This window comes from Xenopus laevis, chromosome 7S (assembly GCF_017654675.1).
Source record: "Xenopus laevis strain J_2021 chromosome 7S, Xenopus_laevis_v10.1, whole genome shotgun sequence".
Lineage (NCBI taxonomy): Eukaryota > Metazoa > Chordata > Amphibia > Anura > Pipidae > Xenopus > Xenopus laevis.
In genome coordinates, this window is record NC_054384.1 from 64,336,897 (window position 1) to 64,359,501 (window position 22,605).

The 22,605-nt window shown below is 41.8% G+C and overlaps 1 long non-coding RNA gene across 1 annotated transcript in view; it reads right to left on the reverse strand.

Moving 5' to 3' along the window:
- Nucleotides 1-18,460, reverse strand: part of LOC121396097 — a 28,634-nt gene extending 10,174 nt beyond the window's left edge. Inside the window, exons 1-2 of the long non-coding RNA XR_005962816.1 lie at nt 18,446-18,460; nt 9,748-9,855 (exon numbers count right to left, since the gene is read on the reverse strand). This is a non-coding gene — a long non-coding RNA (uncharacterized LOC121396097). The remainder of the gene's footprint in view (nt 1-9,747; nt 9,856-18,445) is intronic.
- Nucleotides 18,461-22,605: the final 4,145 nt, after the last annotated feature.

Below are 22,605 nucleotides of genomic sequence, written 5' to 3' on the forward strand. Positions count from 1 at the left end.
GGCTGATGAATGAATGGACCCAACAGATATGGCAGCGCAGTAATTGCACTGACTCAATAGGCCACACATACAAAGCAATGCTCTGTGTACTTAATAGTCTGTGTATGTGCTGCACATCTAATTAGAAATAAATGCCATATAAACCTCACTCATCAACAGGGGACACTTCCCCTTTAAGAGCAGGGGACAGAGGTGACTTCCACCTGGAAATGTGACAGTTGGTTCAGTCCGTTGGTTGGCCCTGTGGTGAGAGGTAAGTGTACTTTCCCTCTGGGAGATTTTTTGCCAAAAAACCTTTATTTTAGTGGAAAAAGAGGAGGGAATTTGGGCAATGTCCCCCACAGACTAGCAGGTGGTGTGCCTCTCCCTGATTTTAGTGAATTTGGATATTTTTCCCCTAAAATGTGCTTGGGAGATGCCTTTAATCTTAGTGCTGGTTGGGAGACACAGACTTTTTGTGCATTTGGCATTATGCAGGGCTGCCAGCAAATATTCACATTATCTTCAGAAGGAAACTTTTGGGGACCCTGTAGCACACCATAAGGAACTAGGGGTGGGAAGCAGAGGCACGTGCCATGGGGACAGTTGGGGGTGATGAGTGGGGGGCATACAGCAGGTCCCATAGAAGAGACTTTACACCTAGGGTTTGACAGTTGGTTTAGTCCGTTGGTTAAGTGTATATTCCCTCTGAGAGATATTTTGCCACATAACCTTTACTATATTAAAAACAAGAGGGGAAAAGGTTGGGTGACGCCCCCTCAGACTAGCAGATGTTGCTCCTCTCCCTGATTTTAGTGAATTTGGAGATTTTTCCCCTAAAATGTGCTTGGGAGAAGCCTTTAATGTTAGTGCTGGTTGGGAGACACAGACTTTGGCAGTTATTTAGGGCTCTCTGCTAATTGACTGTGTGAGGAAACTTCCAGCATTCTAGAGACCGAGGCTCAGTACCTGCTGGAACTGATACAAAGCTCAAAGTTTAGGGGAAAATACATTTCTGCTTTCCTCTGTATTAAATAGGAAATATTAAGCGCTAAATTCCTTAACTTGCCTTTATATTCTCTTTTCTATACAGATTGCTACAGTGCCTTTCCTGCATTTTTGGACCGCGACTTCGGTGATTCACACCTGCCCATTAACACCTGGGAGTTTTTTTTTGGCTTCTCCATTGTTCATATAATTACATCTTTATCTGAACAGTGTAAGAGAGCCAGGGGTTCCTTAGGGAGACCCCCCTTGGGGTGGCCCGGCCTTGTGCCGCCCCCTATTTTTTTCCCCCCATCGGAGAATCTTCTTTAAGAGGTAATCTTGCAAATTCAACTGATTCAGCACATGATTTCTTCTTCAGAGAGTCTGTCGTAAATTCACTTGGGGGGTCGGCTTTGTGCATATGAGCCCATACGGCTACTGTATATGGTATTTATAAGAAGCCAATTCATCAGCAGCATTAATAATGGGCTTTAATCATTGACTGGAACAATATTTCATACAAATGGGAGAATATAGATAAGGAAATAAATAAATGGGTGGTTCACCTTTAATGTATATTTTAGTATGTTACAGGATGGCTACTTCTAAGCAAATTTTTCACTTGTCTTCATTAAATGTTTTCGATATTTTTCTGACTCTTTCCCGCTTTCAATGGGTCACTGACCCCATCAAAAAACAAATGGTCTGTAATGCTACACATTTATTGTTATTGCTACTTTTCTTCAAAGAACATGGTTGCTAGAGTCATTTGGACCATAGCAACCACATGGCTGAAATTGCAAACTGGAGAGCTGCTGAAGAAAAAGCTCAATAACTCAAAACCCACAAATAATAAAAAAAGAAAAACCAAGTGAAAATTGTCTTAGAATATCACTATCTGCATCATACTAAAAGTTCATTTAAAGGGAAACAACTCTTGCCTTCACTTTGGCTGATTATGTCTATTTGTCCCTGTAGGTTTCAACGATGGACAAGGTGCAGAGAAATCCATCTCTTCTGGTAATGCCTCAGTGTAAAACAATCCTCTCTTATCTGAACTGGTGTTTCCCTTTCTCTCTTCTATATAAGTTCTACTTAAGCTGTCTGTCTGCACTGCTTCTTTTATATATATATAATATATATATATATATATATATATATATATATATATATATATATATATATATATATATATATATAGATATAGATATATATAGATATAACAATGAAAAACCGCACACACAGGACTTATAGGGGGAAAATCACTAAGATGCGAAGTTGCGCCAGGCGACTTTGCAAGCACTTCGCCAGGCGAAGTTTCGCCAGGGCTCCGCAAATTCACTAAAATCCGAAGTTGCGCACAGGGGTAGCGTAAGGTTGCGAAGTTGTGCTAGCGTTGATTCGCTATATAAAGCGAAGTTACGCTAGCGAAGGCTAATTTGCATACGGCGCGAAATTCAAATTTCAATGGAGGAATACATATCTGCACTACAAATGCCTAGAAAACCTTCAAATCAGCAAATAAAAAATTTATTTTGCCCTACACATGTGCCCACTGTCTAGGTAAGTTGCCATGAGTCAGGAAATGTAGGGGGGAGGAAGGGGAGCCCCAAAAAATTTTCGATCTTTTTCAGCCTATCACCCATAATGTAGAAAACATGCCAGCGTTTTTTGGGACTTAGAAAAAAATTTTTTTTTAAACAATCCCTATCTACTCTATTGCGCTTCGCCAGGTCTGAGGTGGCGAAGGAAGTCTAGCGTAAAAGGTAGCGTTCAGTACACTGCGCAAGTTAGTGAATTTGCGTAGTTTCGTTGCTAGCGAAAATTCGCCTGGCGTAAGGTTGCGAAGTAACACTAGCGAAACTACGGCAGCGTTCGTTAGTGAATTTGCGCAGTAGCGAAAATGCCAAACGCTAGCGAATTAACGCTAGCGTTCGGCGCTTCGCGCCTTAGTGAATTTGCCCCATAAGGTGCAAAAAATAAAAAAGGTTTATTGCAACGTTTCGGATCCTGTACTCGAGCCTTCTTCAGGCCACCTTCACAGGAGCCGAAGCGTTGCAATAAATCTTTTTTTTATTTTTTGCACCTTATAAGTCCTGTGTGTGCGATTTTTCGTTGTTCTATGTATAATTTACTATAACCTGCACCTGGGCAATTGCCTATTTACAAGAGTGCTCCAGCTGTATGAAAAAAAAAAAAAAAAAAAAAAAAATATATATATATATATATATATATATATATATATATATATATATATATATGTCGGAGCTGCCAAACCTTTTGCCTCTGTGCATGTAGAACTGACATCCATGGAATCCAATCACTACGTTTATTTAATTTTCAGAATAAAATGCCCTTATTACTGGCATGCTTGCCCCATAAAAACCCAAACCCTTTTCTGTCTCTTTTCTCCTCAGAGCCAGGCTGACTGTGAGCAGCATTTAGAGCCATTTAGTATTCTGTCCCTAATGCTCTTTCTTTTCACTTACAGACGCTGTACTCCGTCCTGAAGGACTTCAGGGGGGAACATACAGACTTTGAGGCCCTCGCCTCTTATTACGGTAAAATCCTATATAATTTATCAGTTCCTAAGGTTGTGCCATTTTGTTTTATCATATGTGAATTCCTTTCCCCATACAGCTCAGTATTTAACAGAAATGTGTTTTTCCTGCAGAACATCACTACCGGGTCGAATACAGCGAGAACATCGTCCTGTAAGTAAACCATAAATGGACTTGTTACATGTTGGGATTCATTTGCTATTGCCCCAGGGGTAACTGCAAGGGCAATAAGGCTGGAAAATGTTTAATTAACATTCAGTGATATCTTTCTTTTTCAGAAAGCACTTCCTTCTTACGTGCGAAGTGGACCCGAGGATGAGGGCCAAGGAGAACATTATCCTGTACTGGAAAATGCTCAACTCACTGGTATGTAATGCAGAATTGATGTTTAGGTAAATAGGGAACAAATAATATTAGATTGCCAGCTCTTATCTCACACTGCTTCTTTCTTTATGTTTCAGGAAGTGATCAAGAGGGAATATGCCGCCCTCAGGAAGTCTGCCAAGCTGCCTCCTGTAAGTGTCACTAGTATTATTATGGGAGAGGTTATTATTCACTGTGTGTCTCTATAATAATTGGTACAAAGAAGCGCTTAACATTGACTCTCTTCTTCCACAGGATCATCCAACTCGAGTCCAAAACCGGAGGCAGCAACTTGAGTATCTGCGGCTGGAGAATGTAAGTTCACCTGGTATCACTGTCCCTGATGCTTTTCTTGGGTGTTTTAACAACTAGATACTGAACTTTGATTGGTCCATTGCAATCAGGACAACTGCACACGGGGTGATTTGGGTTTTTTTCTCCCTATGATGAGAAAAGGCTGAACAATATCACATCATCAGCTGCCGGCAGGGAATCCCACACCCTCACTGCCCTCAGCATATAAAGGTACTATTAGCAGCACATATACAGGCATAATCCTAACTGTCTCCTTTCTTTCCCCTTTGCTCCTATCCTTGTGCCTCCCATGCGCTCACAGACCATCAACCAACATCTTAACCAGCTGCACAACGAGTTTGTGAGAGAGCAGAAGCTACAGGAAGCTGCTGGGTATGTATTTTGCAATTAACACTTTCAATTACACTTACTGGCACATAACGTTCAAAAAATAGATGTTTTCTAGTACCTCTGGGTGCTTTGGCCATACTAATAGTAAATAGCACAGAAACTTGTTGAACTTTTTTAGGTCCCTACAAACATAGCATGTATTTCAGCATGTATCACTGGGTGAAGTCTAGCATGGAACTTACTCAGCTCAGTAACTGCCCAATGTGTTACAGTAGGGACAGGTGTGTAGCAAGCATAATGTTATTTCTTAGGTACAAGGCTATCTGGCTATTTTAATCCTCCAGTGATCAGAATTGTAGTTGCAATACTTTGGAAACAAATTACAATAATGACCCATTTTTTTTTTACATTTTCTTCCCTTCAAACCTAGTAAGAAACAAAGTCCTGCAGCTGAAGCTCCTGCAGAGGAAGACAAGGAAGAAGACGCTCATGGAGAAGAAGAAGAGGAAGCTCCAATAAAGAAAAAGAGGAAAGCGCTCCCGCTGAAGATAAGCAACTTCCTGAAGAGGAGGAGAAAGAAGAGGGAGCGGAAGTAGGAGGTTCTGCAGAAGAACATCAAGCCCCTGCAGTGGAGGAGAAGAAGACGGAGGCGCAGTCTCCTGCAGGGGAAGAAGAACAGGTAGGACCTCCTGAAGAAAACGAAGAGAAAACTCCTGTAGCGGAGGAGAAAGAAGAGGGAGCGGATGGAGAAGAAGAAGCTCCTGAGGTGGAAGAGATCATCAAAGATCCTCCGGTGGTGGAGAGGCCAACCCTGCGAAAACAGTTTAGGAAGGCCATCATGAAGAGGCTCCGGAGAGTATGGGTAATGTATCAATTTACTGACAATTACCCATTATCTAGAGATGCCTCATGTTGTCCAGTGCAGCTCCACTTTACTTCCTGCAGTTCTGAGCATTTTCAATCAGAACAATAAAAGGAAATCATACACCGTCTGTTGAGCCCGCAGGCTGATTACTTTGAGGGCACCCCATAGACCGATGTTTGGCTGCCTTTAGGTTGTAAGAGGTTGCTGACAGAGATCGAAGTCTGCAGATAAAGTGTTGATTCTATAGCAGGCCAATAACAGGGGAGGTAGGTAATGCTTATAGGGCTGCTGGACATCTGGCTTAGATATCCACCTTTGGAAATGGGTTGCTACTGGGTAATAGACTGGCACCAGGTGATCAAAGCATATAAAAGAATAAATGGCGCAGGCTCAGACTGAGATTCATAATAGGCCAAGGCATTCCATGTGTAGAGAGACCCAAACAGTGCCCACAGGCCCAATGAATAGTGCGTTCTTAAAGCAAGACCGAGCCTTTAATATCATAATGAAACAAGTATTTGTCTTTATTCTTATGTCAACACTTTCTAAATCTTTTCTTTTCAGCATTCCACCCAAAGACTCAACTGCTGCTGCCGACCCAACACCATGGCCTAAATCCTTCCGGTTTACCTCTCCCAAGGGCGTATGTCTGTGTGTCTGTCTGTCTGTGTGTTTGTGGGTTATGTACAGAAGGGAGTGTGGGAGTTGTATACAAGAGTGGGTGAGGGGTTATGTACAGGAGGGAGAGTGAGGGGTTATGTACAGGAGTGGGGTGAGGGATTATGTACAGGAGGGAGAGTGAGGGGTTATGTAAAGAAGGAAGGGTGGGAGTTATATACAGGAGGGAGTGTGAGAGTTATGTACAGGAGTGGGGTGAGGGATTATGTACAGGAGTGGGGTGAGGGATTGTGTACAGGAGGGAGAGTGAGGGGTTATGTACAGGAGGAAGGGTCGGAGTTATGTACAGGAGGATAGGAGTAATGATGGGGGGATATCTACAGTAGGGATGGTTATGTATAGGAGAGAGAGGTTGAAGGGGGTGTGTATAGGTAAGGGTGTGTATAGAAGGGGGTGCTTAGCATGATCCAGGGTGTAAAACCGACTGCCGTTTCTAGGAGTCAGGAAGGCATTTTTACCTTCAGTGCAGATTGGTCCTCATAGTACTCTAGGGTTTTTCTCCTTCCTCTGGATCATTGGTCGTTAGGGATGCCCAAATATAAATTAGCTATTAATTTTAATAAATCCTGTGCTCCCTGCCAGGTTTCCCCATAAATATGTCTCAGCGTTTTTCTTTAATCCCTATGGTGAATATTGAGGGAAGGGGCTCCTGTGCCTCGTTCTACTAAGGACACACATTGATTGCCAATGATTGGAAGGAACTGCAAAATTACTCCATAGGCCACAATGTAAGCATTTCCCTTCAAGTCCGTTGCCCCTTTCTTAACATTGGAATTCCATCCACTTCCCAGCAGCCTATTTATCCTATACCAGACATTTAGTATATGAAGGTGCTTGATATTGGGGAACACCTATGCTGGATTTGTTTTTTGGTTTGAAGAAGCAAGAGGCTGGCACACTGAGAGATTTAAACCGGGGTCCTACCCCTGGTGTGTTTATTGCATCAAACAACGTTTCGGAGGGCGTTCCCCGTTCGTCAGGTGAAATTCCGCGTGAATTCTTTGCACTGTTTGTTTTTTGGTTACCACTCTCTCCAGGTTACGAGACATCCTTTTTGGGTGGGGGATTCCTGCTAAAGCGATGGAGGATTATTATATTTCTTCTTGCCCCCACAATGACACACTCCATTGTTTGCTAGGCGAGCAAGAGCTTTGAGGGGTAATAAGGAAGGTAGGTGCAAGTTGGGCCAACCCTGCCACTGGACCCATGACCACCCCCCCCACTCAGTACCAAAGTTCACATGGACATGAACCTGGAACAGTAACTTTTGGTCAAGGTAGACTCTTTAAGCAGTTACCTAACTGAACCTAAATCAAATGTATTAGTAGAACTTTTCTGCATTTCTGATGTGTAAATATGAGGCAGTAGGTTAAATCCTTTGGTCAAACACTAGCCGGTCCTAATAAAGGCAATGACAAATGTGTTGCCCACTGGAAATATGTGCTACTGTCAGGAGAGAAAATACTCATGAAATGACCTTCCCCTTCTTTAAATCTTAAATGTTAAAAAACATTGGTGGCTTAGGGCCCTAAGCGTTAAAAACATTGGTGGCCTGGGGTCATAAAAGTTGAAAATATTGGTCACCTGGGGTCCTAAAAGGTAAAAACATTGGTGACCTGGGGCCCTAAGAGGTAAAAATATTGGTGGCAAGGCACCATAAGAGTTAAAAACATTGGTGACAAGGAGCCCTAGGAGTTAAAAACATTGGTGGCAAGGGGCCCTAAGAGTTAGAAACATTGGTGGCACGGGGGCCCTAAGAATTAAAAACATTGGTGGCAAGGGGCCCTAAGAATTAAAAAACATTGGTGGCAAGGGGCCCTAAGAAATAAAAAACATTGGTGGCAAGGGGCCCTAAGAATTAAAAACATTGGTGGCAAGGGGCCCTAAGAATTAAAAAAAACATTGGTGGCAAGGGGCCCTAAGAGTTAAAAACATTGGTGGCAAGGGGCCCTAAGAGTTAAAAACATTGGTGGCCTGGGGCCCTAAGAGGTAAAAATATTGGTGGCAAAGCACCATAAGCCCTAAGAGTTATAAACATTGGTGGCACGGGGGACCTAAGAATTAAAAACATTGGTGGCAAGTGGCCCTAAGAGTTAAAAACATTGGTGGCAAGGGGCCCTAAGAATTAAAAAACATTGGTGGCAAGGGGCCCTAAGAAATAAAAAACATTGGTGGCAAGGGGCCCTAAGAATTAAAAACATTGGTGGCAAGGGGCCCTAAGAATTAAAAAAAACATTGGTGGCAAGGGGCCCTAAGAGTTAAAAACATTGGTGGCAAGGGGCCCTAAGAGTTAAAAACATTGGTGGCAAGGGGCCCTAAGAGTTAAAAACATTGGTGGCCTGGGGCCCTAAGAGGTAAAAATATTGGTGGCAAAGCACCATAAGCCCTAAGAGTTATAAACATTGGTGGCACGGGGGACCTAAGAATTAAAAACATTGGTGGCAAGTGGCCCTAAGAGTTAAAAACATTGGTGGCAAGGGGCCCTAAGGATAAAAAACATTGGTGGTAAAGGGGCCCTAAGAGTTAAAAATATTGGTGGCAAGGGGCCCTAAGAGTTAAAAACATTGGTGGCAGGGGCCCTAAGAGTTAAAAACATTGGTGGCAAGTGGCCCTAAGAGTTAAAAACATTAGTGGCAAGGGGCCCTAAGGATAAAAAACACTGGTGGTAAAGGGGCCCTAAGAGTTAAAAACATTGGTGGCAAGGGGCACAATGAGTTTAAAACATTGCTGGCAAGCGGCCCTAAGAGTTAAAAATATTGGTGGCCTGGGGCCCTTAAAATTAAAAACATTGGTGGCCTGGGGCATAAAGAGCTAAAAACAATTGTGGCAAGGGGCCCTACTACTAATATCCTTATCATCTACAGTGGGGGCATATTATCCCTTATTATACATGAGTGATACTCAGAGTTCCCTGTATAACTGAACCTGCAGCGTTCTGTCTTTTTTTGGTAACAAAACTCCTCAATGACTTCTAATATCCTTATCATCTACAGTGGGGATACATTATCCTTTATAATACAAGTAATAAGCAGAGTTCCCTATATAAGTCAGTCTGCAGCCTTGTGCCTTTATATGGCCACAGAGCCCGTCAGTGACATCTAGCATCCTTAATCCATATCATTATCCCTTATAATCAATCAGTGATAGTCCCCTGTATAACTCAGCCTGCAACCTTGTGCCTTTATATGGTTATAGAACCCCAGTCCAGACCCCAAGGCCCACCCCAGATCCACCCAAGCCTACACCACAGTAAAAAGGCCACACAGATATCAGCGCTAAAAACTAAATCCCTCCCACACAAAATGTATAAAAAGCCATTGGTGGGTAAAACAAAAACATTGTTGGCTACGGTCCCACATAACAGTTTTTAAAAATCATTGGCGGTCAGGCCCCCCCCATAAGTTAATAAAAAAAAAAAACATTGGTGCCAGGGCCCCCCATAAAAGTTTAAAAGTTAGTGGTCAGGAACCCCAACAAGTTAAAAAAAATCATTGGTGGCCATGGCCCCCTCTTAAAAGTTAAAAAGAAACATTGGTGGTCAGGGGCCCCATAGAATATTTAAAAAAAACATTGGTGGCCAGGGGCCTATATAGTATTAACATAATACATTGTGGACAGGGGTTTAATTAATTAAAAAAACAAAACTCATTTATGTTTAGTGGAACTTACCTTAGACTCCTTTCCTTACTTTGGGTCATTTCGAGGCTTCAGGACTTCAACTTCAGGTCTTTTTATGACTTTGGGTTTTTTTGCAGCTTTGGTCTGTGATTTCAGGTACTGCAAAATCAACACATTTGCAGCATTCATTTGAGGGGCAAAGATAGAAAAAAATAATGTTCACCCCAGAAAACCATATAATTTTCAGAAAGTAGACATTCCTCTGAATCCAAATTGGGTATGCTTGTCTTTCTACTCCAAGCTGCAAACATTTCGTAAATTTGTGATTTTGGTGACTTTTACAAAAATCACCTCATAACTTCTAACTGGCAGCATCTTATCTACCACATACTATTAGTTACCAAGATAAAACACCCCTTAATATGAAAGCCTGGGGTCCACTGAACAGTTTGATACCCAATGTACATAGGTTTATTGAAGTACATAGCATGTAAAGACACAAAATCTACATTGTGCATACTTATTTGATGGCTTACACTTACACTCATGTATAAACACTGGCAGTTTTATGTGGAATAAAAGCTACAATTAGGGTGACCCCTGAAAACCATATAATTTAGTAAACTACACATTACGATGACTCCAGAATGGGTGAATATGTATTTCTACTCCAAACTGGGAAACTGCAAAAAAGCAATGTAAGAAAAAAACTGCAATAAAATCATAAAAAAAATCAAATAGAATTAGGCAAATCAATAAAATAACTGATCCGATAGCGTGATCAGAATACTCAAGGCAAAAGTCACGATATGAAATCAACAGTTTAAGGGGGAAAAAAGGGAAAACGATAAAAATTAAAAAAAGCCTTGCAGCCTGCAGCTTTGTGCTTTTATATGGTCACATACCCCTCCGTGACATCGATTATCCTAATCATTTACAGTAGGGGGTACATTATCCTGTAAAATACATGAGTGATTCTCAGAGTCCCCTGTATAACAGTCTTGTGCCTTTATAAGGTTAGAGAGCCCTTAATGACATCTAATATCCTTACAATTTACAGTGGGGCAATATTATCCCTTAAAATATATGAGATACAAAGAGTTGTCCATATATATCACATCCTGTAACGTATGTCTTTATATGGCCAGAAAACCCCATAGTGAAATCTACTATCCTCATCATTAACAGTAGTGGGTGCCTTATCCCTTATACTGTATATGGCATATGATAAGTGATTATGGCTTAAGAGAGGGGTTACATTATCGCCTATACTACAAAAGTGATACTCAAAGTCCCCTGTATAACACAGCGCCTATATATGGTCACAGACCCCCTGACCTCTAATATCCTTATCATTTACAGTAGGGGGTATAATCCCTTACAAAAAGTGAGTGATACCCAGAGTTCCCTGAATAACTAAGCCTTCAAATTGTGCCTTTATATAGTCACAGAACCTTACAATTTACAGTAGGGTACAATATCCCTTAACACACATGACTGATAGTCAAAGTCCACTATATAAATTAGTCCCCAGCAATGGTCACAGAATTCATTATAACATGCTTATCATTTAAAGTAGGAAGTACAGTATCACTTATAATCAATGAGTGATAGTATTCTTCATATATCAGTCTGTAGCCTTGTGCCTTTACATGGTCACAAACCGTCAGTGACTTCTAATATCCTTTAATGTATGATAGGGGGGAACATTACCCCTTATAATATGTGAATGATACACAGTGTTCCCTTGGGGGTGGGCATTTTCCCTTATAATATAGCATTGATACTCAAGTGTCCTCTGTATAACTCAGCCTGCAGCATTGTGCCTTTATATGGTCACAGAACCCCACAGTCCTTATAATTTAAAGTAGGGGGGGGGATATGATCACTTATAATACATGAATGACACACAGTGGTCCTAGAATAACTCTGTAACCCTGTGCATTTATCATTTCAGAGAACCCCTCAGTGACTTTGAATATCCTTATAATGTACAGTGGGGGTATAATATCCTTTATAATTCATGAGTGATAGTTCCTTAATTCAGCCTACAGCCTTGTGTATTTATTTGGTCTCTTAACTCCTGAGTAACTTCTAATATCCCTACAATTTACAGTAGGGGTAAAGCATCACTTGTAATCTGAGTGACTAACTCAGCGTTGTGCCTTCTGGTCACAGAACAGAACAGGGGTACATTATGCCTTAAATTCTTGCGTGATAAACGGAGTTCCTTTTATAACTCAATCTGCAGCCATGTGCCTTTATATGGTATGGGAACCCCTCAGTGACACATATTATCCCTATAATTTATATTGGGGCAATACTATACCTTAAAATATATGAGAGATACAAAGAGTTCCCCGTATAAATCACAGCCTGCAACTTATGTCTTTATATGGCCACAGAACCCCACAGTGACATCTACTATCCTTATCAGTAGGAGGTACCTTATCCCTTTTATGTAAGTGACACTCAGTATACGGTAACTCAACTTGCAGCCGGTCTCCTTTAAATGGTCACAGATCGCCTTAGTGAATTCTAATATCCTTATTTACAGTAGGGGGGAAATTATCCTAAACATTAAGTGACACCAAGAGTTCCCTGCATAACTAAAACTTCAACTTGTGGCTTTTTTATAGTCAGAGACCCCTCAGTGACTTATAATATCCTTATAATTTACAGTGGGGGTACAATATCCCTTATAATACATGAATAGTAGTTCTCTGTATAACCTTGTGCATTTATACAGTCACATAACCTCTCAATGACATCTAATATCCGTATCATTTATAGTAGGGGGTACATTTTTCCTGTAAATTAGGTGAGTGATTGTCAAGCGTTCCCTGTACAACTCAGTCTGCAGTCTATTGCCTTGAAGTGGTCACAGATTTCTAACATCCTTATAATTTACAGTGCGGGGTACATTATACCATATAATACTTGGGTGAAACAGAGATCTCTTTATAACTCAGCCTGCAGCGTTGTGCCTTTATATGGTCACAGAACCCCTCAGTGACATCTGATTTAATTATTATTTAAAGTAGGGGGTACATTGTCTCATAGTATATGAGTGATGCTCAGCATTCCCTGAATAACTCAACCTGCAGCTCATGAATTTTTATGGTCACAGAGCCCCTCAGTGAAAGCGAATATCCTTATGATTTACGGTAGGGGGCACACTATCCATTATAATACCTGTGTGATACTCAGGGTCCACTGCATAACTTGGTCTGCAGTCTTGTCTCTTTTATGGTCATAGAACTCCTCTGTTACATCTAATGCCCTTATCATTTAGGGGGTACAGTATCGCTTATAATCAATAAGTGAGTGTCCCCTGTAAGCCTGTAGCTTTGCACCTTTACATGGCCACATGTACATTTACAGTGGGGGTTACAGTATCCCTTATAATACATGAATGATAGTCAACAGACTAACTCAGCCTGCAGCCATGTGCCTTTATATGGTCCCAAACCCCTCAGTGACTTTTAATATCCTTATAACCGTAAGGGGTATATTATCCTGAAAAATACATGAGTGATTCTCAGAGACCCCTGTATAACTTAATCTGCAGCCTTGCGCCTTAAAATGGTCACAGTACCCCTTAGAGATTTCTAACACCCTTATCATTTACAGTGGGGGTACATTATACCATATAATACTTGGGTAACACAGAGATCTCTGTATAACTCAGCCAGCAGCCGTGTGCCTTTATATGGTCACAGAGACCCTCAGAGACCCCTATTATCCTTAAAATTTGCAGTGGGATTATAATATAAACACATACATGATACTCATAGTTCTCTGTATAACACAGTCTGCAGACTTATGCCTTTATATGATCATATAAGTGACATCTAAAATCCTTATCAATGACATTTGGGGGTACAATATACCATATCATACATGAGCAATGTTTACAATTCAATGTATAACTCAGCCTGTAGCCCTGTGTCTATATATTGTCACAGAACCCCTCAGTGACATCTTATAACCTTATCATTTACAATAGGGGGTACATTATCCCTTGTTATGTAATGAATGATCATGGGCCATTCCCTGTATAATTCAGCCATCAACTTTCTGCTTTTACATGGCCGCAGAACCCCTGAGTGACTTCTAATGTCCTTATAATTTACAGCGGGGGCACATTATCCATTTTAACTACATGAGTGAATCTCAGTTCCCTGTATAATTCAGCCTGCAGACTTGAGCCTTTATATGGTCACAGAACCTTATAATCTACCGAAAGAGGGTAGGGGTAAATAATCCCTTATACAACATGAGTGATAATCAGAGTTTCCTGAATAACTCCGTCTGCAGCCTTGTGCCTTTACATAGTTACAGAACCCTTCAGTGACTTCTAATATCCTTATGATTTAAAGAAGGGGTTACATTATCCCTAATACTACATTATTAATACTCAAGAGTTCCCTGTATAACTCAGTCTGCAGCCTTGTGTTTTTATATAGTCACAGAACCCTTCAGTGACTTCTAATATCCTTAGCATTTGCAGTAGGTCTTACATTATCCCTAATAATACATGAGTGATACTTAACCTGCAGCCTTGTCCCATGAGGCCCTAATTCATATATAATTTCAATAAATATTGTCAGTGTTGGACTGGCCCACCGGAATACCAGGAAAACTGCCGATGGCCCCAGGTGTCAGTGGGCCCTCCTGCTTCTAAACATTTGGCCTATTTCATGGTCATTATCAATTTCTATGAGAACAAAGAAGCGAAATAGACGGATTAATAGATTATAGTATGTAAAGAAAAGAGACTAGGAGAATAGAGGTTGAGTGAGGAGAGGAAAAATAATATTACTGAGAGTGGCCCCTGGTCTAAGGTTTTTGGGTGGCTCCTGGTGTCCCAGTCGGACACTGTGTGGGGGCCCCTGAGGTATCAGTCCCAGTGGGCCCAGGACCCCCAGTCCAACACTGAATATTGGTAAAATTAACCCTAGGGCCCCCAACATATTCAAAGGTTGTCCTGTTTTATCCATATATGTTGAAAGTGCACATGAATTAGGGCCTTACGGGCCCCTATAAGTTATGGGCCCCTCTACAGCCGCAGGGTCTACTTGCTCTGTTTCTCCTGATTGCCCAGCATTGGTAGTTCAATGGTTTCCAAGGCTCCGTTGTCAGTTCCCTGAGAGATTGATTAAAAGACTCTCTCGCCTGACTCAGGCCTCTCCGCCGCCCTGCAGCAGCCAGCATCGCTACTTGTACAACTCTGACACCTCCGTTCTCTCTCTGTTTCACAAAACATCGCTGTCCTTCTACAACTCCCTCCTCCTCCTCCTCCCCTCAGAAAGGCACGGATAAAGAAAGCTAGACTTTACTCGGTAACTGCATTTCTCACGTTACAAAAAAAGTCCCGCCTCTGGTACGTTCCACCAATGGCGCTGCTGTATAGAGCTGCTCCCTCTCCAGGCAAGCTATTGGCTCAGCTTTAGGGAATTCGGCCGCCCCTTCTCCTCCCTGAGTGTGTTTGGTTGCTATGGAGATAGCAGCACGCTGGAACTGTGGGAGGCAGGATGAAGATCTTGCAACACTTTCCCTAATCCACACAGAGCATTAACTTTTGCCATGCGAGACCCTCTGGTAACTTCTTATTTCTTCTGATCCAGAGTAACAGCTGAAGTGCCCATCGCACTGACTAGTCCTTATTGCTGCTGAATGAGTGAGGCACCCAGGCTTGTGCGGGACATACTGATCATGCTAAGTCACGTGTCACACTGGCCCAATATATACCCACCTCAAAATTATTCTACATTCACTATAAGGTTATTATTAAATGATTGCAAATGTAACATGTCTGTGGATTCACTGCACAAATATTAGTATTAACTAAAATAGCATTTTCTTTTCTATATATATCTCTCTCTCTCTCTCCATGGACTTGGGTTGGGGTTACTATGCGCAGATAAAAACCAAAGTATTTCAATGTAGCAGTAGTTTTCTGGCATCTCTGATCATTTATGGTTTAAATCACCCATATTTATATGTTCAACCACTTTTCCTCCCTTACTTTTAATTTAAATCAGTTATTCCTAACTTGCTTATGCTTATTACATGTCACACTGTGATTTGCAACTCTCTCATCAGCATGCTAAAATGAAACTGCAGAATTTTATGCAACTGCTTCTAAAGATACAACAAGAAGCAGAAATATGGAGACTTTTTAAAAGGGGAACTGTCATTGCACCCAAATTGCCACTTATAGCCAGTAAATCTGAAACCCGATCTGTCCCAATCCACCCCTTTTGCATGACTATCCCATCACAAACATGGAAATATATCAGCGGCGCATGCAGCACACCACACTGACCCCTGGATTACTCATTTCAAAGGTTGACAGCGCTGACAGTGTATCTTGGGCTAAAAAAGCATGTCTATTTTGTGTGGTTGGGAATTGTGCATGCATTGTCTCAGCGTGCCCAATGTTTAGACGGAGGCATTATGTGTTCACAGTGAGTGGTTGGAAGGGTATTTAGAGCTTTTGTGGCAATGTGGTCACTTATTTTTCATCGTTTAGTTTTTAATATAGTTCCAGCTAAACTGTATATGCAAAGAGTGGCCTATAAAATTAGAATTGACGGCTCTGCATGCAAGTTTGTAGACTGTGAGCTGCAGTCAGAAGGGTGCTTACTGTATGTCTACAGTTGTATATCGGGGCTTATTCTATTGACACTGGGCATCATTTATCAACCTAAGCATATTTGCTCCTCAGCAGTAACCCATCCCATCAATCAAATTTGTTTTTAATTTGATAAATTATCCGTGAATTTTTTTTTAAATCTTGTTTTCTTCCCATGTTCCTGATGATCACCCACATTAACAGGCCTGTTTCCCACTCTTTCCAATTTGCACCCAAATTGTTGGTAGCCCAACTGCTAAAAAGCACTGAAACAGACTTAAATATTTCCCAGTATATCTCAGTAACAGGCAATGGCGTAACTAGACTCCTAGGGGCCCCGGTGCAGAAATTTGCAACCGGGCCCCCCTCCCGAGCAAATGTGCTGCAGGAAACAATTAATGATCCAATGTCATAGGACGGAACTTAAAAGTTATTTTTACATACAGAAACTAGTACACTTTTTTAGGGCAACCTACTGTACAACTAAAATAAAACAGTAACAGTATTGTGAAAATAATCTGGTGCAGAATGCAGTGATTAAAAATCAGGGAAGCAGGAACAGCATTGGTGGATTTGGGACATCTTTGGAAGTGGGCTTGTTAAATGTTTGTGCTCCGCTTATTGGGTAGAAGTAACGGTAGCAGTAGCATTTTCATGTATAATTGCCCAAATATCATAGCAGGATGAACACAGTGGCAATCTCATGTATAATACCCCCAGAAATCATAGTAAGATGAACACAGGGGTGACCTCATGTATAATATCCACATAACTCATAGCAGGATGGCACAGTTGCAATTCCATGTATAAATAGCCCAAGAACTCATAGCAGGATGAAAGCAGGGGCAATTCCGTATATAATACCTCCAGAACTCATAGTGGCAATCTCATGTATAATACCCCCCAGCAATTTCAAGTATCAGGCAATATTTTAGTGCCCTTTTTAATTTTTGGAATGTTTTTTTTAATGCAGTGCAGTTGCACCCCTGGTAGTTACCACACTGGAATCATATAAGGGGAATCGTATAAGGGGAATCATATAAGGGTGATCATATAAGGAGAATCATATAAAGGGGATCATATAAGGAGAATCATATAAAGGGGATCATATAAGGAGAATCATACAAAGGGGATCATATAAGGGGAATGAAAGGTAGGAATATAAAAGGGAATCATATAAGGGGACTCATATACAGTAAGTGGAATAAAAGGTGGGAAAATAAGGGGAATCATATATAAAGGGGAATCATATAAGGGCAATGCCCTACACTAGGAGGGAGACTGAAGACAGACATTCCTGTGATTTGGGGCAGACGCAGCAGCTGCAGCAGCAGTTCAGGTGTCAGTGGCAAAGACTTGGAGAAATTGGGGGGTCTCTGGTCTGTGCCAATCACAATGCGGGGCTGATCAATGTTACTGTTTTATATGTATTGTACCTACACTGATATCCCACTTCAAGGTAGGTATTCATTGCCCGACTCCCTTGTGTTTGTGCAACTTGTACTTTGCATTCTGTACACAATTCATCCGAAGTGGCTGAACGAGCAGCGTTTTGGCGCTAGTGACTCTGTGAGACGCGTTTAAGCGCACCTTGTGTTGCCATTCTGATTTCATTGGCTTTCCTGCCAATATAGAATAGATTAGCCTGCATTCAATCCTGTGTATTTACCCACACTGCAGGAAGAAATGCCACTCTGATGAATCATTAAAACCTAATTTCATATACAGTAGCTTGTCAAAATCTAAAAATCCAATAACTTTCTCTTTGTAAAATCGCTACATCTCTATGAAAACTTCAGCTACCATGAGCTCCTGTGACACCGTGCACGAAGGTAGGCAGAGACAGAGAGAGAGGGAAGAAGGATTTAGCTGCCATCTCTAGCTGTCAATGTGATCTCTAGTTGCTGCTAACGAATGGTGCTGTGCTGACCAGACACGCTGCCAACGGGAGAGAGGAGGACAGACGGGAAGAAGGAGGGAGGCGACAGGGGGTCACAGGGCAACACAGCAGATGCCTGGGAATGCCAATTTCATTGTCACATGCAGTGGTTTAAGGGGGCATCGGACTGGAGACATAAGGGGGGAGGTAAAATGAAATACCAGAAATACCTGACTGTGCTACAAATAGCGATTGGAGTGACTCCTTCCAATAAGGGTATGTGCTGAGTATGGAGCTGCTTTGCTGGAGTCTGGAGCAAGGGAACAGGACAGGCCAATGATTGTCAGGGCTACCCTTACACTCTGTTAATCTAAAGCCGCACCTAGAATTATGTGGGAGGGACTCCGACCCTGGTTAAGTGCTTGGCTGCCTCCTGCCTGAAACGTAGAATTTACGTGCAGGCTGCAGCCAGGCACACCGCAGACAGTCGCTAGCGGAGCAGGGTCCTCAGCATGCAGGCAGCTTAGGGCGGAAGTGATTGAAGCGGGCGGCATGCTCCACACATGTGAGCATCTCACTCACACATGCTATCTCCAGCTCATTACCAGTCCGGGCCTGCCTCCCACTCCTCCTGCCTGATCAGCTGCAGTGCCCCTGCACGCCTCGGCTCCTACCCACCGCCTCCTTCACCTGTAGCTTGCGGCTGCTGCTGTAGCTAGTCCCTCAGTTCCACTATACCTGCAGCTCACCTGTCTATCCTGCGCTCCCTCTTCTTTCTATCACTCCTTCTTCCAAGCGGGACTTCGGTAGACACAGCCCAAGATCAGCCGAGTGCCTGTGCGCGTGGCCTCGATGTGCTGCCCCAAGTGCAATATGTAACTAAGAGGGCCTGGGATTCGCAATAGCGCGAACCACCAGCGGCCCCGAGGTGGTGCGGACCCTGGTGCAGTCGCATCTTCTGAACCCCTGGTAGTTACACCACTGATGTCTACAGTTGTATATCGGGGTTTATTCTATTGACACTGGGCATCATTTATCAACCTGAGCATATTTGCTCCTCAGCAGTAACCCATCCCATCAATCAAATTTGTTTTTAAAATACCATAAATTATCCGTTAATTTTTTTTTAAAGCAGGCATGCATCTTGTTTTCTTCCCATGTTCCTGATGATCACCCACATTAACAGGCCTGTTTCCCACTCCTTCCAATTTGCACCCAAATTGTTGGCTTAAATATTTCCCAGTATATCTCAGTAACAGGAATAGATTGGTGCGTGATCAGGGATGTGACAAGGCAGGAATCCTGATAAACAACAGCTTGTCCCCAACATAATAATAAAAAGCTAATAATGTTTATACTGTTATTATATTTGTTTCATAAAGAAACAATATATTATAAAGCTTTGTACAGGAGAGAAGTGCTTGTTTCAGGTCCCTGCAGTCGTTACTGGTAGAGAAAAATAGGGATTTAGAACTGGAAAGCCATTTTTATTTTTGCTCATATGCGCAACCCAGAGCAACAGTGAGGAGCAGAGAGGATCAGGGAGACTGGAAGCAAGATGGCACTCTCTGGGTCATGCATTTTGCACAGGAAAAAAGCAACTACACAAGGTCTGAGCTCAGTGATTATAACCATTGGGGTGCCTTTCCATAAATTCTTCTGATGCAGTGACTTTGTACCAAACATTAGTTGGATAATTGCTTTTATAAGAAGATTATGTGAATAGTGAATGCATAGATCAGAGGAGTGTTGTGCATTAATTTGGTAACAAACACTGTTTGCTCTAATTTCTTCTCAGCTATGTGAGAAAAAAAATTATTTTGTGCGCACATTTTGAACTTGTTTGCACAGGTCAGAATAAATGCAAGATGTAGTGTTTTCAAACAAAATTTTTGTCCGCACCACAGTTTGTTTTGTGTGCTGGCCTCCAAATCTGTGTGCGCTCTTACAAGTTTAGGGTAAGGCCAACGAGGAGATTCGGGGAGATTTAGTCGCCCGGCGAATAATGGCCTCTTCTTCTGGGCGACAATGTCCCCGAACTGCCTTCCCGCCGGCTATAATGAAAAATCACCAGCGGGATGGCACTCGAGGTGCTTCATTTTCTAAAGTCGCCTGAAGTTTGATTTCTCATTATACCAGCCGGGAAGGCAGATCGGGGAAATTGTCGCCCAGAGGAAGAGGCGATTGGTCGCCAGGCGACTAAACCCCCCTGAATCTCCCCGTGTGACCTTACCCTAAGAGGGAACATTAGTGACAAGCTATGAACTGGATTTGAAAGTCTTTGTGAATTCCCGTCTTGGTTTTAGAGTAGGGGTGTCCAAACTTTTTGCAACAAGGGCCAGATTTGGTGAGGAGAAAATGTGTGGGGGCCGACCATTTAGCCCGACATTCTTTGAACCATTAACACCATTTAACTAATTTAAACAAGGAATCGAGTAGCCGTAGCGGTAATATTTGGGCACATTAGTGAAATGATCTGCCTCTTCGTCTATACTGCTGCCTGTGTGCTGAAGGTGTTAGCAATAGACACGTACTGGCACGGAGAGATGTGCTGCTCTCGCATACTTTAGCGCTGAAGGTGCAATAGAAGTAGTGACGTGCCAGTGCAGTAAAGTAAAGAAGTATGTGAGAGCGGCGCATCACTACGTGCCAGTATGTGTCTATTACTAACACCTTCAGCACACAGGCAGCAGTATAGACCAAGTGGCAGATCATTTCACTGATGTGCCCAAATATTACTGCTACATCTACAAGATACCTGATCGCGCTATGCTGGCGGGCCGCATTATTATTAATATCTTGAAGGAGGCTGAGGGCCAGTGTAAATTTGATATAGGGCCACAATTGGCCCCTGGGCTGCATTTTGGATATGCCTATTTTAGAGATATTATAATTAATTCTAACAGTTCAACTTCTCTTCAGCTATTGCAACACAACACCTGCCATTAGTAAAACTTATATACCAGCATTTTATCATATAAATTAACTACATTTATTTAAAGCAAGTACAATATCAGTCAACTACATCAGTGCTTAGCCTTCCAAGCTCTTATGGAACTGAAAGTCATAAACATAACGTATTGCAGAGGCCTAGTCTGGAACAGAAACTTAGAACTGGGCAGCTATAAATGTAGGTTGCCCATTTTCTTAGAATTACTCTTTTATTTCAGATTCCTAAACAAACTGTGACCTCTGCATTCATACCATGCCCTTTATTTAGTGAGTTGCAGTAAAATTAGATTTACTTGGAGGGTTGACCCATCCATAAACTGCAATTAAGTCTGCCAGTCACCAAGTCTAAACATTATCTACATTTGGTTTAAGCAGAAACATTTTCTCTACTTGCTCTGTTTAGACTATTTATTATCAGTTTAGACTATTTATTATCAGTTTAGACTGTTCACCAGCTCAGGAGCATATGCAGTTTTCATCACTTCATTTGCTGAAATACACCAACAGAAAATACATCTCTTGTGTTATCTGATGTCTGGTCACATTACTTTCACTTTGGGAACACATTTATTTACAATTGAATTAGAGCAGTGATCCCCAACCAGTAGCTCGTGAGCAACATGTTGCTCCCCAAACCCTTGGATGTTGCTCTCAGTGGCCTTAAAGTAGGTGCTAATTTTTTAGTTCCTGGTTCGGAGGCAAGTTTTCGTTGGATAAAAACCAGATGTACTGCCAAACAGAGTCTCCTGTAGGCTGCCAGTCCACATAGGGACTACCAATAGCCAATCACAGCCCTTATTTGGCTCAATCCAGGAACATTTTTCATGCTTGTGTTGCTCCCCAACTCTTTTTATATCTGAATGCTGCTCACGGATGAAAAAGTTTGGGGATCCCTGAATTAGAGAATCCAGAAGGATTCTCGGCAGTTTATACATTTTTTATGAATTATTAAGGCTTTGCTGATTCAAAAAATGTTTCTGACAGTCAGAAAGATTCTTAAAAAACTGATAAATGCGTCAAAGTCAGAACTATTCTGTTTGGTAGAATGTCAATGACTAGTGGTGCTCAGCAGCAGACTAGGGTTCCCCTTCAACAGTAAGTGCAACAATACAAAAAAGTGCAAAGAGAGCATTTTTTTTAGCAAATATTATATTATATAGCAGAGTGATCCATCATTAGACTTTATAGCCAATTAGAAAAAATGCTTTAGTATAACTCACAACTTTCCCAATGTACACCAATATACACCATAACAGAAGTATTTTTGACATATAAAGGATTGATAGTCTTAACTAGTGTAGTTAAACTTTCATGCTAACTATATTTAAATTGTGCACTATTTCAGAAACAGCTTTGACTTTGTGGCCTGGCTCCCTGGTGTGACCTTAGACAAACAATGGAAATCGCTGCACACAACATTCTGCCACCAACATCTGTA